Below are 14,236 nucleotides of genomic sequence, written 5' to 3'. Positions count from 1 at the left end.
GGGAAAATGCCATTTCCACTTCCAATCCGGAGAACCTAAGTGAGCAATTCGGCTGCACGCTTTAATACACTGACTTCTCCATTTCTCCCCAGGCTGGACTGCACAGAAGAAATCCATTAGCTCCATTTAAATGCACACCCCAGAGCCCACCTTCTGCAGAGCACAACACATTTCACATTGGGTAAACCACTATGACCCTAGAGAATGAATTTTTTTTAACTTAAATCAACCTTCATGGAACCAGTTTGTATTCTTATGATTTTTTCATTATAAGTGAAGAACTACTCTATATACAAGAACTGGAGAAAGTCATTATACTAAATAATTCATACTAGAGAATTGTGTTGTAATGAAATCAACAAGGCACTAATGCTGGACACCATGGGCCTGGGCTTGGTTAGAATTCTATTGTTACACTTTTCTCATATCAGATCCTATTAAAATAGAATTTAACTGTGAAAATGGACTGACAAACATTTCAAGATGCCAATAGATGCCAGTAGCCTGTCTTCAAAGCATTAAGATCATTTTAGCTTCTGATGAGCTAGCTCCATCTTCAACAGGTAACCAAGTTCTTTTCTCTCCATGTTGCTCTTTTTCATATCCTGAATCTGACACCGGAGTTCATTCACCACTATGCATCCTTGGGTGGGCCTTCATTTTATCTTTCTTACCAAAACATCAAGGCTTACAGTGTTCACTTCCTGGATTATAATTATATGCATATCTCAATGACTTACAAAATTACATCTGTGCACTGCTATACTCCCTCAAGATTCATTTGCATAGTATCCAAATGTTTATTGATTCTTTTACAAAGGTATATTAAAGCTAATCTGCAAACTTTTTCATGTCATCCTTGAGGTATACCTGCTACATATATATAACTATAACAACATTAGAGTTGTTCATCATTTGTTCAAATTGCTATGACTGAGCACACTTTATTCAAAGGGGAGATCAAGGCTACATGCAGGGGTTAACAAGAACAGCCCAGGAGACAATCAGTGGCTTTGTTAGCAGATTCTTCTTCATGTTGATTAGCACCAAAATAAGATTTTTGGTTTTTTTTTCAGGAAAGTCTGAGGGAGTACTTTGGGTAAAGCAATAGCAGTAAGCGTTTTTCTAAGAGTTTATGCCATTCTAGTGTTTCATGGAAAGAGACATCCTGTAGTCAAAGCAAAAATAATCTGTTAACAACATTTGACAATTCTGAATTTAATCTGGAGAATTATAATACTTGAATTTGATCTATATGACAGATAAAATGGCTTAAATATCAAAATTTGACAAATTATTATATTTATTGAAGTGAGTTTGTTTCTTGAAATGAATGGAGGTATTCCTTAACAAGCCACCTACTAATAAAGTAGAAATAAAATGAGCCAGAATTAAACAATACAGTGGGATTGCGTACTTAACAGGAGAAAGGAGGCACTGGGCAAGGAGCATGATGTCTATCAACACATCAAACATTGAGAGCCCAGGCACTGGTTTGGAATCCCAGAAAAAAATGGGGTACTCAACAGGCACTGAGCCAGCTTCCTAATTAGCTGAGTGGCTTATTAAACAAAGGCCTCTCTATTGTATACTCTTTTCAATTGAGTCCTATGGGAAGACCTGAAATACTAAGGTGCCTTGAAGATGGCTATTAAAAATAAATAAATAAATAAATAAATAAATAAATAAATAAATAAAAAAAACCTAAACGTTACGTTCACCAGGTATTCAAAGGAAGTGCTACAAATTATTGTCCATAAATTGAGAAGGTTTAACAATTTAAAAGGAAACATCAACCCTTTTTTTTTTCTTTCTTTCTTTCTTTTTTTTTTTTTTTTTTTTTTGATAACTTAGATCTGTAGATTGAGAAATCTTTAGAGACCAAACTACATTGACTCCAGCTGGGAGCAGGCAGCTTGCACAGTGTGAACCACAAAGACACCATAATGACCGTCACGCCATGCTTCAGCAGGCACACTTCTCATGGAAAAGAATTTCTGTAAGGCAAGCAAAAACTGCAAGCTATGTGGGAATGTGTGCTAGAAAGTTCCGTATATGTGTTTGCTGGGAGTGGATTATCTGCCTGAATTTATTCCAAGTCCTTCAAATCATCACAGATGCCAGAAGCAGAGAGCCCTAAAATGAATGACCTCACTTGTTTTCAAGGGATCTCTTGTCAGTGTTTTTGCTGTTCCATCACAGGAGATCTGAGGAATTTGCCTCCCCTCATATCTTTTGCAGAAAGAATTAATTGTAGAGCCAATGTTTATGAAATAATGAGGCAACCTCATTACATACTTTCTTTTGTTTTGTAGTTCGAGCTCCACAGAGCATGTCCACAATCTTCAGTCTCACATTCTTTTTGCCTTTCTGGTGAAAACTTTCCCTCTGCCTAATAAATGTGCACGATCTGCAGGGATAGCACTCTATCCAAAAGCATTCTTCCTCTCTTCTTTCCATTACCCAATCATCAGCTATCAAACAGTTTGAAAGACTCAGTATGCCTTTTTCCCCCTTTACATCTTTAGATTTTTCAAACTAGAAAACCACTTCTACAATTCCGGCCCTGGAGACCAGTGAGCTGGCAGTACTGCAGATGACAGCATTTCTTGGCTGTGACATTCACATTTGACTCCTACAATTCTCCTTTTCCTGGGCTTAATGGGAACCTGGAAACCATAGTCACTACACAACAAAGGCGAGTCCTCAGTCCTCCCGCCTGCACTGTTGCTATATTGCTTAGAAACAATATATTTGTTTCTAATTCTGCACTTTATCCTTTTCTTTCTATCTTTGTGATTATCTGGAGAATTATTTCTCTAAATGCTAGTGTTGCAGTTGCTGCTGTAAAAGTCCCCTGGATTTTAGACATGTAACAAAGAACCTTATGCTGTCATAGACAGGCTCTTAGGATTCTTCAACAGTCTTAGGCACCAAGGAAAGCTGTGCAGATGGGAAAACTGCTGCAGAGATACTAGGGTGCTGCCAAATAAACGTCAGAGTACCTCTGTCTGGCCACTGGTCAGTTCAGACCCTGGCATTCAGCCCAGGAAGACCGAGATACTGTAACACTATTAAAGACTCCAGTGCATACACACACACACACACACACGTGTGTGTGTGTATACATATGTGTATACATATGTGTATACATATATATGTATATATATATATAGAGAGAGAGATTAAATGGATAGGAAGATATAGATAGATATAGATATAGAAAAATACATATTGTGTATATATATACATACAGAGAAAGATTGAATGGATAGGAAGATAAAGATAGAGATATGCATATGCTTCATACTTATTTATTTATTGACTAAAATTAAAATAATGGTGTTCTGTCAGTATCCATGTTACATTTCTGGATTTGTTTACTTTGGTAAACCTCGGAAAATCTGTCAAACAGCAATTTAACAAAATAATATTATTCTTGTGGGTCATCTGGGAATTTGTAGTCTTCCATAAATTAACACAAAAGCAAGTAAATCATTTAGTTAGCATTTCAAACTGCCACTTCACTTCATCCATCTTATCATAGCATGCATAGCATTTATTTAATATGACATTATAACCTGCTAAATCCCACATTACATTTTTTTTGTTTGTTTTTTGTTTTTTTGGTTTTTCAAGACAGGGTTTCTCTGTATAGCTCTGGCTGTCCTGGAACTCACTTTGTAGACCACGCTGGCCTTGAACTCAGAAATTTGCCTGCCTCTGCCTCCCCAGTGCTGGGATTAAAGGCATGCGCCACCATGCCCGGCCCACATTACATTTTTTACCCTCAGTGCTTGTGGTTGACCTCAGTCTGAGGGCCACCAAGATCAGCAACATCTTTAAGATCCAAGTATACCTGGGCGTGGTGGTGCACGCTTTTAATCCAGCACTCGGGAGGCAAAGTTAGGCGGATTTCTGAGTTCCAAGCCAGCCTGGTCTGAACAAAAAGGGGGGGGGCAGTATTGGCACATGCCTTTAATCCCAGCACTTAGGAAGCAGAGGCAGGTGGATCTCAGTGTTCAAGGCCAGTCTGGTCTATAGAGTGAGTTCTAGCCAGGCTACACAGAGAAAGACTGTCAAAAAACAAAACAAAACAAACAAACAAACAAACAAACAAAATTGCCGGGCGGTGGTGGCACACGTCTTTAATCCCAGCTCTTGGGAGGCAGAGGCAGGTGGATTTCTGAGTTCGAGGCCAGAGGACAGCCAGGGCTATACAGAGAAAACCTGTCTCAAATAAAGCAAAAAAAAAAAAAAAAAAAAAAAAAAAAGATCCAAGTATGAGGGTCTCATCTGCTCCAAGATGCTATGGACCCCCAAATGAGGAAACAGGCTCAGAACCTAGTGGCTAACAGGTCAGCTTCAACTCAGTGCCTCATATGTGAACAGAAGACTCTCCTAGCTTCAATGTAGGTTAGGCAGCCAGAGAACAAAGTGCTGCCCTTTTCAGTTTCCAATGCTAAAGACATTTTGCTTTGTACATGTAGATCTCGTGTACATATGGAACCCAGCATTGTATCGATGGTGACAGAAACAAGGGACCTAGAAGTCAAAAGGGAGGAAAAAGTTATAGTTGTAGCTTTAAAAACCAACTTCGGTTAACAAATCCCAAATATTTTTTCTATTAAAATTATATTCAAATTTTATTCTATTTTAAAAGTTGAAAAGTGTATAGGTGCCAGTCACAGTCTAAGCTCTGATTGAGTCCTTTCATGTTTGGTATTCGTAAATGTCTACAGAGGCAGAGATAACAGGTTCCTCTGTAGGACATTTGCTCCAATAAAGATCAAATTCTCTTGTACTTGGCCATTTGAGAGTCATGATGATAAAGACTAATTGCCTTTAGTTGTGTGCAACCGAGGAACCAACCATTATTCTTCTAAGGATGCCCTGTCGTGACCCTATCTGTCGCCTGTGTAGCATGCTCACTATTCCCATTATTAGCTGCTCTGGTCCACAGAATTTTTCATCTCCTTCTGACCCAAATGTCTCCCTCTCTGTCACACAAGGACCATTCCATCAGAGGCTCTCATCATTGGTCTTCTTTGTTTACACTTAATGAAGTTTGGATTTGGTTCAATCCATGCACTCTGTCTTTTCACCATACATCCTTTTCTGGCAGTCAGCTCTTCAGGTCTGGTCTACTAAGTGAGTGATCAGAGAGGAATTTCTCTGTCTGCGCTATGTGATGCACTTCTGAAACCTGCTGTCACACCCTTCTGAAAACAGACTGGTGAGATGGATGGATCACCAGTGGGTGGGAGGCTCTGTGGGAGACTGACTGAAACTGAAGAACTTCGTGCCACTTGTCAGTATGCCTTCAAGGTCACGTAGAATAACATTTACCACCAGAGCTGAGCTCTTGGCCTTTAGTATGAATTTCTAGGAAGCGTTGTATAAAAACTTATAAAAAATTTATAGAGTCCTTCTCATAGGGAAAAAAGTACTAAAATTCCCACTAAATCCCTCTCCTTGTTGCATCTCCTCTACCCCATCCATCCTCCATCCTCCATCATTATTCGTTGTATAATCCCATTCCATGGGCTACTATTTCCATTCTGTCACCAAAGACAATGCCACTCCAAGCAAGATTTCAGTGTTCCCACAGTTATTTATCATGACAAACAGGCAGTGACCAGGGCAGCCATTCATTTGTAAATTTAAATATTTCTTATTTTTGCCAGGAATCATGTTTTAAGAATTTGAATGAATACATGGAACAAATATTTTTCATTTATTATTCTGCTACAATCAAGCACATTACATTTTCATATAGAATTTATATAAGAGTTATGTAAAGGAAGTTTTATGTATAAAAATTCTTATTTTGTTTTATTTGATACTCTTTTCCCCTTTCAATTTTGTTTCTGTTTGAATCAAATTACACACGAAGGATTCAATCCCTTTTTTCCTAGCCTGTCATACTAATAATTTTGTTATATAGAATTTTTACAACAGTTAGAAATAGAAAATGTGAGTTCCTATATTTAAAATCTGTTTAGTTCTATTCTGTGTAATTCAACTGGAAATTTTTCTGTGTTCATAGCCAAAGAATTTTTAATATATTGTAGATGAAAACTCAGAAGCAGGGCTATGCTGTGTGTTCATTAATGATGAAAATTGAAATAGTTTAGGAACTGAGTCATATCCATCCCTTGGGAATTTCTAAGGTCTCCTGAACAAAAATGTTCTACCATTTTCATGACTCTGTAGAAGAGCAGTAACTAAAGGTCTATTTATCAACAGAATACATGCAAAGCTTCATAGTGAAAGGCTATATCATTGCCACAGTACTTAACTGCTTCAGTTATCAGTCTCTTGATACCTCTACATATAACAACAGGGTTGTCTGAGAAATGGCAGCTGCCCTCTAGTTGCAAGGTCTGGGTATTGTAACTGGGACCTCAAGGTTGGCCAAAGAAAGGGACAACTATAAAGAGACATGGATATTTTATGTTAGGCATGCATGAGTGAACAAATGTTAAAACTAGAGAAAGAACACAGGTTTGAAAAATGCAATGATGGGTATAGAGACGATGAATTGAAAAGATGATGGAAAAACTTCAAGAGCATCACACTTGTATGCTGAGTCTATAATGAACAGAGGATAGATATTGGCACTAATAGCAATATTGTTAACAACTGAAGGGATGCTAGGGAAAGAACGTGTATCAGGAACAGCTTGTAAAAGAAAAAAAAAACTTCCAGAGGCTTCTCAGGAAGCAAAGGGATGGCATGTGGTGAACACAGTGTTTGGATAACTTGAGAAAGTGAAAGAACAATAGTGACAAGCCATGCCACCACAATGAAAAACGCTGCTAACAAATGGAATTGGAATAACCAACCCTTGTTTTGCTGCAGAAACTTCTGACTTTATGTCAGGCAAACTCTGACATGGAGTGACCTTCAGCTTACATAGCTCATCTACCAGGCTCTTCCTGAATGTGGAGATGGAATGACTCAATTCCAGTGAGGATATACTTTTATTTCTAAGTACCTTGTTGCATGCATTTAAAATAATTTATTTTTTCCTTGCAAATTATCTGTCTTCAGAGTTTTCTTTATATGTTCTATATAAAATTCTAAAATTATTTTGTTAAAATGCTTCCCCAGACCAAGACATATGTCAAGATTCTAACGGAAATTTAATGTTTACTTTTGCACATACATTTATCTTCTCTTGGATTTATTTTTTATTTATAATATGTGGACATATAGTATGTACTGCATAATATTAGGCAAGAAAAACGTATGTACAGAGTTCTGTATGTGACTGAAACTGAGGCAAGAACTTAGTAAGCCCTTAGTCATGGTGATACAGTTCATATAGATTGTTAACATCACATCTGGGCTTTTTTGACCAGAAAGACCCAAATGCAACATGTGAGCATGTGTTTCTTGTTTTATTTCATTGTAAGGCCTGGTGAGTGTGCACTTGAGAAGTGAAGGCTGTGAGCGAGTCTGCTTTGGCACACTCACCCTTTACAGAAAGTTTAATATTTAGTTACAGGTGACACTTGGTGATTTATGATCACTATTACCGAAAAATGATACTCAATTAGTCCAAGTCAGAGAATCTGGACAACGGAAAAATAAAATTAAGTAAAGAAGGAGCACAAACAGCAAAAGAAGGTGAAAGGGAAGAAGGAAGAGAGGGAGATATAAGGTTTCAGGTTATGAGAAGAATTTGACAAAGAACAATGGATTAGCCATATATTGGAACCTGATGATTGGTTTTGGCTAACTTAATATGATTACCATGCTGTTGAGAAACAATAGCTATGTAGAACTGACAGTACTGTTAGTCATTTTGGCTTGCCACTTAACTTTCTTAACAATTAAAGTGAACTCTCCTGCTTTCTGAGTTCCTCCCTGACTGATGACCCATTTTGACCTCCACTAGACACGTTTACTCACCAAGTGAATACAAGCATGCATTCTCTCTTTCTCTTTCTCTCTCTCTCTCTCTCTCTCTCTCTCTCTCTCTCTCTCTCTCTCTCTCTCTCTCATGCACACAAACACACACACACACACAAAGAGAGAGAGAGAGAGAGAGAGAGAGAGAGAGAGAGAGAGAGAGAGAGAGTGAGATTGGGAGGGAGAGCAGAAAATTAAAAAATCAATCTCAAGAAAGAAAGTCCTCCAAAGAAAGCTAGAGTCCTGCAGGGGAAAGGAAAATAAGAAGACTATCAGTTAAGCCAGAAAATCAACAACCCAGCCATCATGAGAACTCATATTTTGCTTTAAAAATTAATGAGAACTGGAATATTGATTTAATTTTATTGTCAATTCTGAAAAACAAAAGCAAAACAAAGTATAGTGATCTGGTCTACCTGAAGAACTGTTTCAAAGGCTGTGCAAGTGTGGTTGTACTTACCTGTAATCCCAACATGTTGGATGCATATGCAAGATAACCAGGAACCTGAGACCAGCTGGGACTACACAGCAAGACTCTCAGAAAGTGGAGTAGGAACAAAACAAAATCCCTAAACCCCTAACCTCAATGGAGAGATCTTTACATTTATTTTGCAAATATTAAGAATTTTATTAAAATGCATGTTTGACAAACATTTAATAAAGTAACATATATAATTCACTAAACTTTTACAATATTCAAATCTGAGTGGTGGACAGATGGTAAGAACAATGTGATGATGAATTTGTGTTTAGGGAGCTGGGCAAACTGAAGTGGGGCTTATAGGGCCATGCTAGATCATGGACCTCAGTAAACCCCCAATAGTCCTCTAAATTATATAGCTCAACTCAAGGACTAGTGCCACTATTAAACCTGATCTGGAAAGTATTTTTGTGGAGTAGACAATGGTTAACTGATTGTAGCATTGAGAATATGTGACAGTTGAATATTCAGCCACAAATAAAACATCTGTACCACTGCCCACACACCCACAAGGTTCATAAGCTATGTGGGAGAATGGGAAGAAAGACAGTATAGCTACCCTGTTGAAAGATCATAAAGATGGGGAAAAAAACCCTCCAATTTTTTAAATACTGAGAAAATAATCTAAAGGCATCCTATGACATCTGAATGTCAAAGTCTCAATTCTGATGTCTTACAAAATCAAAAAGAGCCATCAGGATTTAAACCTTGTCACCTACAGCTCCTTGGCAGATGTAGCCACCCCTATTCTCTTTGTAGACTAAGTAGACCAGCTATGTATTTGACTTTGTGCTCATAAGAAGGAATGTAGATAGGTGATAGACAGAGAGATAGGTGATAGACAGAGAGATAGATAGATGATAGACAGATAGATAGATGGGTTGGTCTTGAATTAATGATATTCCTTCTCTTTGCACTCACTAGTACCAGTATTATAGACACAAGTTACCCTGTCCATCTAAAGGGAACTATACACTTCATAGTATAAAATAGCTTTAATTGTAGAATACAATATTATCTATCACTACACTAAAGAAACAAATAATGAGATTTCAATATCTTATTTCTGCATAATCCATTATAAGCCCTCAACTCCAGGGAAGAATATAATACAAATATAATACTCAGGCCTAAAACAAAGTACCCTTGTTTTGTCAACTCTGACACAGAAGGTGTAGAGTAGAGAGGTGTGGAGATTCCTTGTAGATGCTGAAGAACTCTGTCACTTGGTGGGTAGATGGTTTAAATTCACTTTGCCTGCAAAGTGCATGGTTCTTGGTAGAAATTTTAAGTTGAAATGGTTTCATGCTGATACTCCTCTTTGTTACTGGTAGGAACAAATATGAACATTGCTTAGATGAAAGAGAAATGAGAGTTCAATCTAGGACAGATGTGGTGATGTACATCAAATGTGAGGGGCATCCTGATTCTTAAAATTTTTGCAGATGTGAACAATATGTCTGAGGAAATCAAACAGATTGTGTGAGATTCTGCTTGGTCAAATAGAGTGGTCTTCATATATGCTTAGTCCTGCAAAGCTCTTGTGGAAAATTTTTGACTTTATTAGACTTGATTTTGGGGGATTGTTTTTGTCTCTTTTTTTGTCATTTTTTAGCTTTGTCCTAGTAAAGCTTCTCTTTGGGCTTATATTCCATTTTACACTGATATTTGTCATTGACTTTACAGTAATTTTCTTTAGATTTATTTTTTTTATTGATTAATGAATTCCTAAGCACTTAGAAAACCTTATTAAGTTCTGATACGCTCTTTGAACTGATGAGTCAGACCTTCATGGGGCAAGTTTTGTATGCTTGGAGTTTGGAGGTCTTCCTAAGGAATGCCATACTTTAGTAAATGTCATATTTATATTTCAAAGAGATCAAGATTAAAGATGTTCAAGTACCACTGTCAGAGAGTCAAATGGGAAAGCAGAGCACAGGAAGGTATGTAGAGACCTAACTCACACCAAGGATTCTGTGTGTGTGTGTGTGTGTGTGTGTGTGTGTGAGAGAGAGTGAGAGAGAGAGAGAGAGAGAGAGAGATTATAAAAATATGTACATGTTTGTATAAAATAATTTAATTTGAGAACCCTGGACAGTTCTTCCCAGAAGTCACAAATTTCCAAGCAAAAATCTCACTTTATGTGAAACACTCTCTCTCTACCTGTGTGTCACTAGTTTTCTAGGAAATCCCAAGTCAATTCAGTCTGTTTCCATTGTTCTCGAGTGTCCAACAAAACTTGATGTTAAGACTTTATTGACAAAGACATCAAATATTTTTCAAAAGGATATGAAAAAAATCAAGTTGGTAATGACTAGTTGTATTCTCCATCACTAGATATCTTTCATAGTACTGGAAGATGCTGCTGTGTGGAAGTATCATCAACAGTCTAGCCCTGCTGGGAACTCTGTTGGATATAGTAATAACCAACATGACAAGATATGCTCACAGGTACAATAGTGGTCAAAATATCATGGAGGTAACTAATTGCATTCTAGTTGGATTAAGGCCCACTCCACAGGGAGAGACAGCCACACCTACCACTATAAATTTAACCAACAATTTATTGTCGAGGAGTTCAGAGATCCCAGAGGTAAACCTAGTTCTATTATTCTCCTAATTGGACATAGACCTAAATGGTGTTCTAAATTGCATAACTCCCCTCACAGATTAGTGTAGCTTTCAGCCTTAATCAGCAAAGTATCTTATGTGCAGTAGACAGTGGTTAATTAAGAAACTCACAAATGGTCATAGTGAGGAGAATATTATGTATCAGCGGAGTACTTGGTCACAAGTAAAACTTTGTACCATTCCCCACAAGGCTCAGGGACCACAGTGGGAGATAGAGCAGAAAGAGTGTGAGAGTGAGAGGCGGAGAGGACCTGAACAAAATGGAATCTTCTGGATATGATCCTAAAACTCCAGTCTCGAACTCGAAGCAGCTGTGACCACCTGCACACAATCAAGTCCATCAGTATTCTACCAGGAAAGGAAATCGAGATTCATCATCCCTACCCTTAACTAAGCAGCTATTGACAGGTGAGGTCAGTTCTTGAGAGCAAAAATGTATGTGGGTTTGGCTGATAGAGCCTGAGGGGCATCTTGGAGGAGTTGAAGGAAGGAGAACCAAATCCCAATATACTGAATGGAAACAAAAAAAAAAAAACTCTGTTTTAATAAGAGTGCAGGCAATAGTAGGTCTACAGTACTCCACAAAAATGGTACCAAACCTGTGTGTCTGAAGAAGCACACGTTAGAAGAAGGGGGTAATTTTAAAAAGTAAAGGGACATGAAGTTGGAGGGTGGGGAGGTAGAAATAGATCTGAAAGGAGAAGTGAGGGGCATCCATAGGGAGGGAGTACAATCCAAGCACATCATATGAAGTTCTCAAAATGCTAATTACAATGTTACATTAAAGAAGGAATGAGGACTCTTGTGTAGCTCTTTTGGAAACTCTCACTCAAAAAGGTAAACATTGGTCTTTGGTAATGCTTGGTTGTGTGGTACCAGTCATCTCATGTACATGGTAGTCTGAGAACGCCAGGCTAGGGACTTGGGAGATGGTTCAGGAGTTCAAGTGGTAGGCATATAAGCATGAGGATCTGAGTTTGATTTCTGGTACCCGCACGGAAAGCAAGGCATGATGACTACCATCTGATGTTCCATTGCAGAAGAGATAGAAACAGGAAGATCTCCCTGGAAGTCCCTGGTTAGTTGGCCTAACTGAATCAGCAAGCTGAGACTAACCAAGGAGAGACTCTATTCCAAAAGAACAAGGAGGGTGGTTTCTAAAGAAACACAGCCAAGGTTGAACTTTGTCCTCCATAAGTGAAGACTTGTATATGCATGTATGCACATACACACACACACACACACACACACACACACACCATTTTATTCACTCTTCTTTATATCTTCAAAACTGGTACACACACACACACACACACACACACACACACCATTTTATTCACTCTTCTTTATATCTTCAAAACTGGTACTGATAGTCGTGGGTCTTGGGGAAAAAAAGTAAAAATTAAAAGATTCCACAACAATTCATTAGGTCGGTTTTATACAGAACCAACAGAACCATATTATTTTAGATTTGCCAACATTTGATTAAGGTAATGACTTCAAATATGCAATCCCGGAGGATCTGAGCCAACAGTGACTATCCATATTTCTACTGCCGAGAACACATCCTTCTGACTCAGGGTTGTTGATAGGGCTTTACAGAACGTTCTCCATACCCTGTGCTTGTTGGAGAAATGGATAGAATTATTAAGTTCTTTTGAATTGTGAAGTAAAAATCATAGGAGAATAGGAGGTATTTTCGTTAAGAAAGATTTCCAGTTGTAACTGATGAATTGTGTTTTTATTCTCTGTTGATATATGCTTAATTGGTAGGGTATAGAGAAAAATTAACGTTTCTATTTTATGAGTCATGTTGGACATCAGAGCCTTTCGATTTTGTGGATCACAAGTATATTTATGAGGTATGCTGTGTTGGGCATGCTGATTATGGCTGTAGAAGGGAGAAGACTGAGCAGGAGTGCCCAGTTCTAGTTGAAACCTTGTCACAACCCGAGCTTCAGTGATCACAGCTGCCAAACGATGACTTTGACTTATGCTGAGTCTGAATGCTCTGATTCGCTGTAAAAATCTGTCAGATTAGCAAGGCGGAGGTATCATTAACAATACTGCCATGACAAAGAACAGAGGGCTGAAGCTGAGGCCTTTCAGTGACGGTGATTCAAAATGGCACTGTGTCCGCGTTCCAGGGGACAACAGTGTGGTGATCTCCTATGCACTGCGTAAACACACAGCCAGTTTTCACTCAGTACCTGTGGCTGGGAAGGGAGCCATGACAGACTCACTGTTTTCAGTCAGGAGAATCATGTAATGATTCCACCATGTTTGGGGTCTAATCCTTCACAGTGGCCTTTTCTTACTACAGGTTATTCAATAAGCCACACCTGGAATCTTCACTGTCAAAAGAGAAGGAAGAAAAGCTGATTAGCAGGTTGTATGGCTGGGCTCTCGGGACTTAACTTCCTACACCAGCCACTTGTCCCCGCCAATCTGGTATTGGCTGTACAGGAAGTTGGGATAAGGTCACAATGATTCCCACCATCATGAATGTCAATCAATGTCCAAAAGCAAGCACTTAACACCTTACATTCTACGAAAAGGAAGTGTCTTTTCCAGCATTTTCCAAAACTTCTAATATTTTCCAACACTTGAAAAATTCGAAATTCTATTCTTAAAAGAGGAGTGAAAAAAAAAACAATTTTTCTTCCCATTAATCTAGACTGCAAATTGAAAAACTTTAATTGGCACACACGTTGGTATTTGTTTTAATTCTTGAAGTTATGACTTTTTATTACCATCACGACCATCATCATCATCATCACTTTAATTAGTAGCTCTTTTCTCAAGCCAATAAAGAAACAAAAAAATCTTAGTGTTATATAAACTTTACTCACAGGGGCAGTGTTGGCAGGGAGAAGAACAGCGCAATGATTCACTGCAGCCTTCATGGATTTTGTGTGCAGGGGAGGGGGCAGGGGTTCTAATAATAAAAGTCTGTCTAAAAACAGTGGGGGCATCTCTCTTGTGCTGGAGAAATTGGAAGCCTGGTGCCATGGTGCTGAAAATGGCCATTCCTAACTCTGCACAGTGTGTCTGATTTTGTCCCCATTGAGCAGCTGTTATAGGTGTTCTATAGACACTGCACGGGCTGAATAAAGACTAGAAAGCTGGGGAGAAGGTTTTGGTCAGCTGTGCGTACATTAAATACAGGGTTGATGGGCCTGCATGGTGAAACCCCAAAGTTTC

The sequence above is a fragment of the Mus caroli genome, unplaced genomic scaffold (genome assembly GCF_978045245.1).
Source record: "Mus caroli unplaced genomic scaffold, Mus_caroli_1 scaffold_3, whole genome shotgun sequence".
Classification (NCBI taxonomy): domain Eukaryota; kingdom Metazoa; phylum Chordata; class Mammalia; order Rodentia; family Muridae; genus Mus; species Mus caroli.
Note: the sequence above shows the minus strand (reverse complement) of the source record.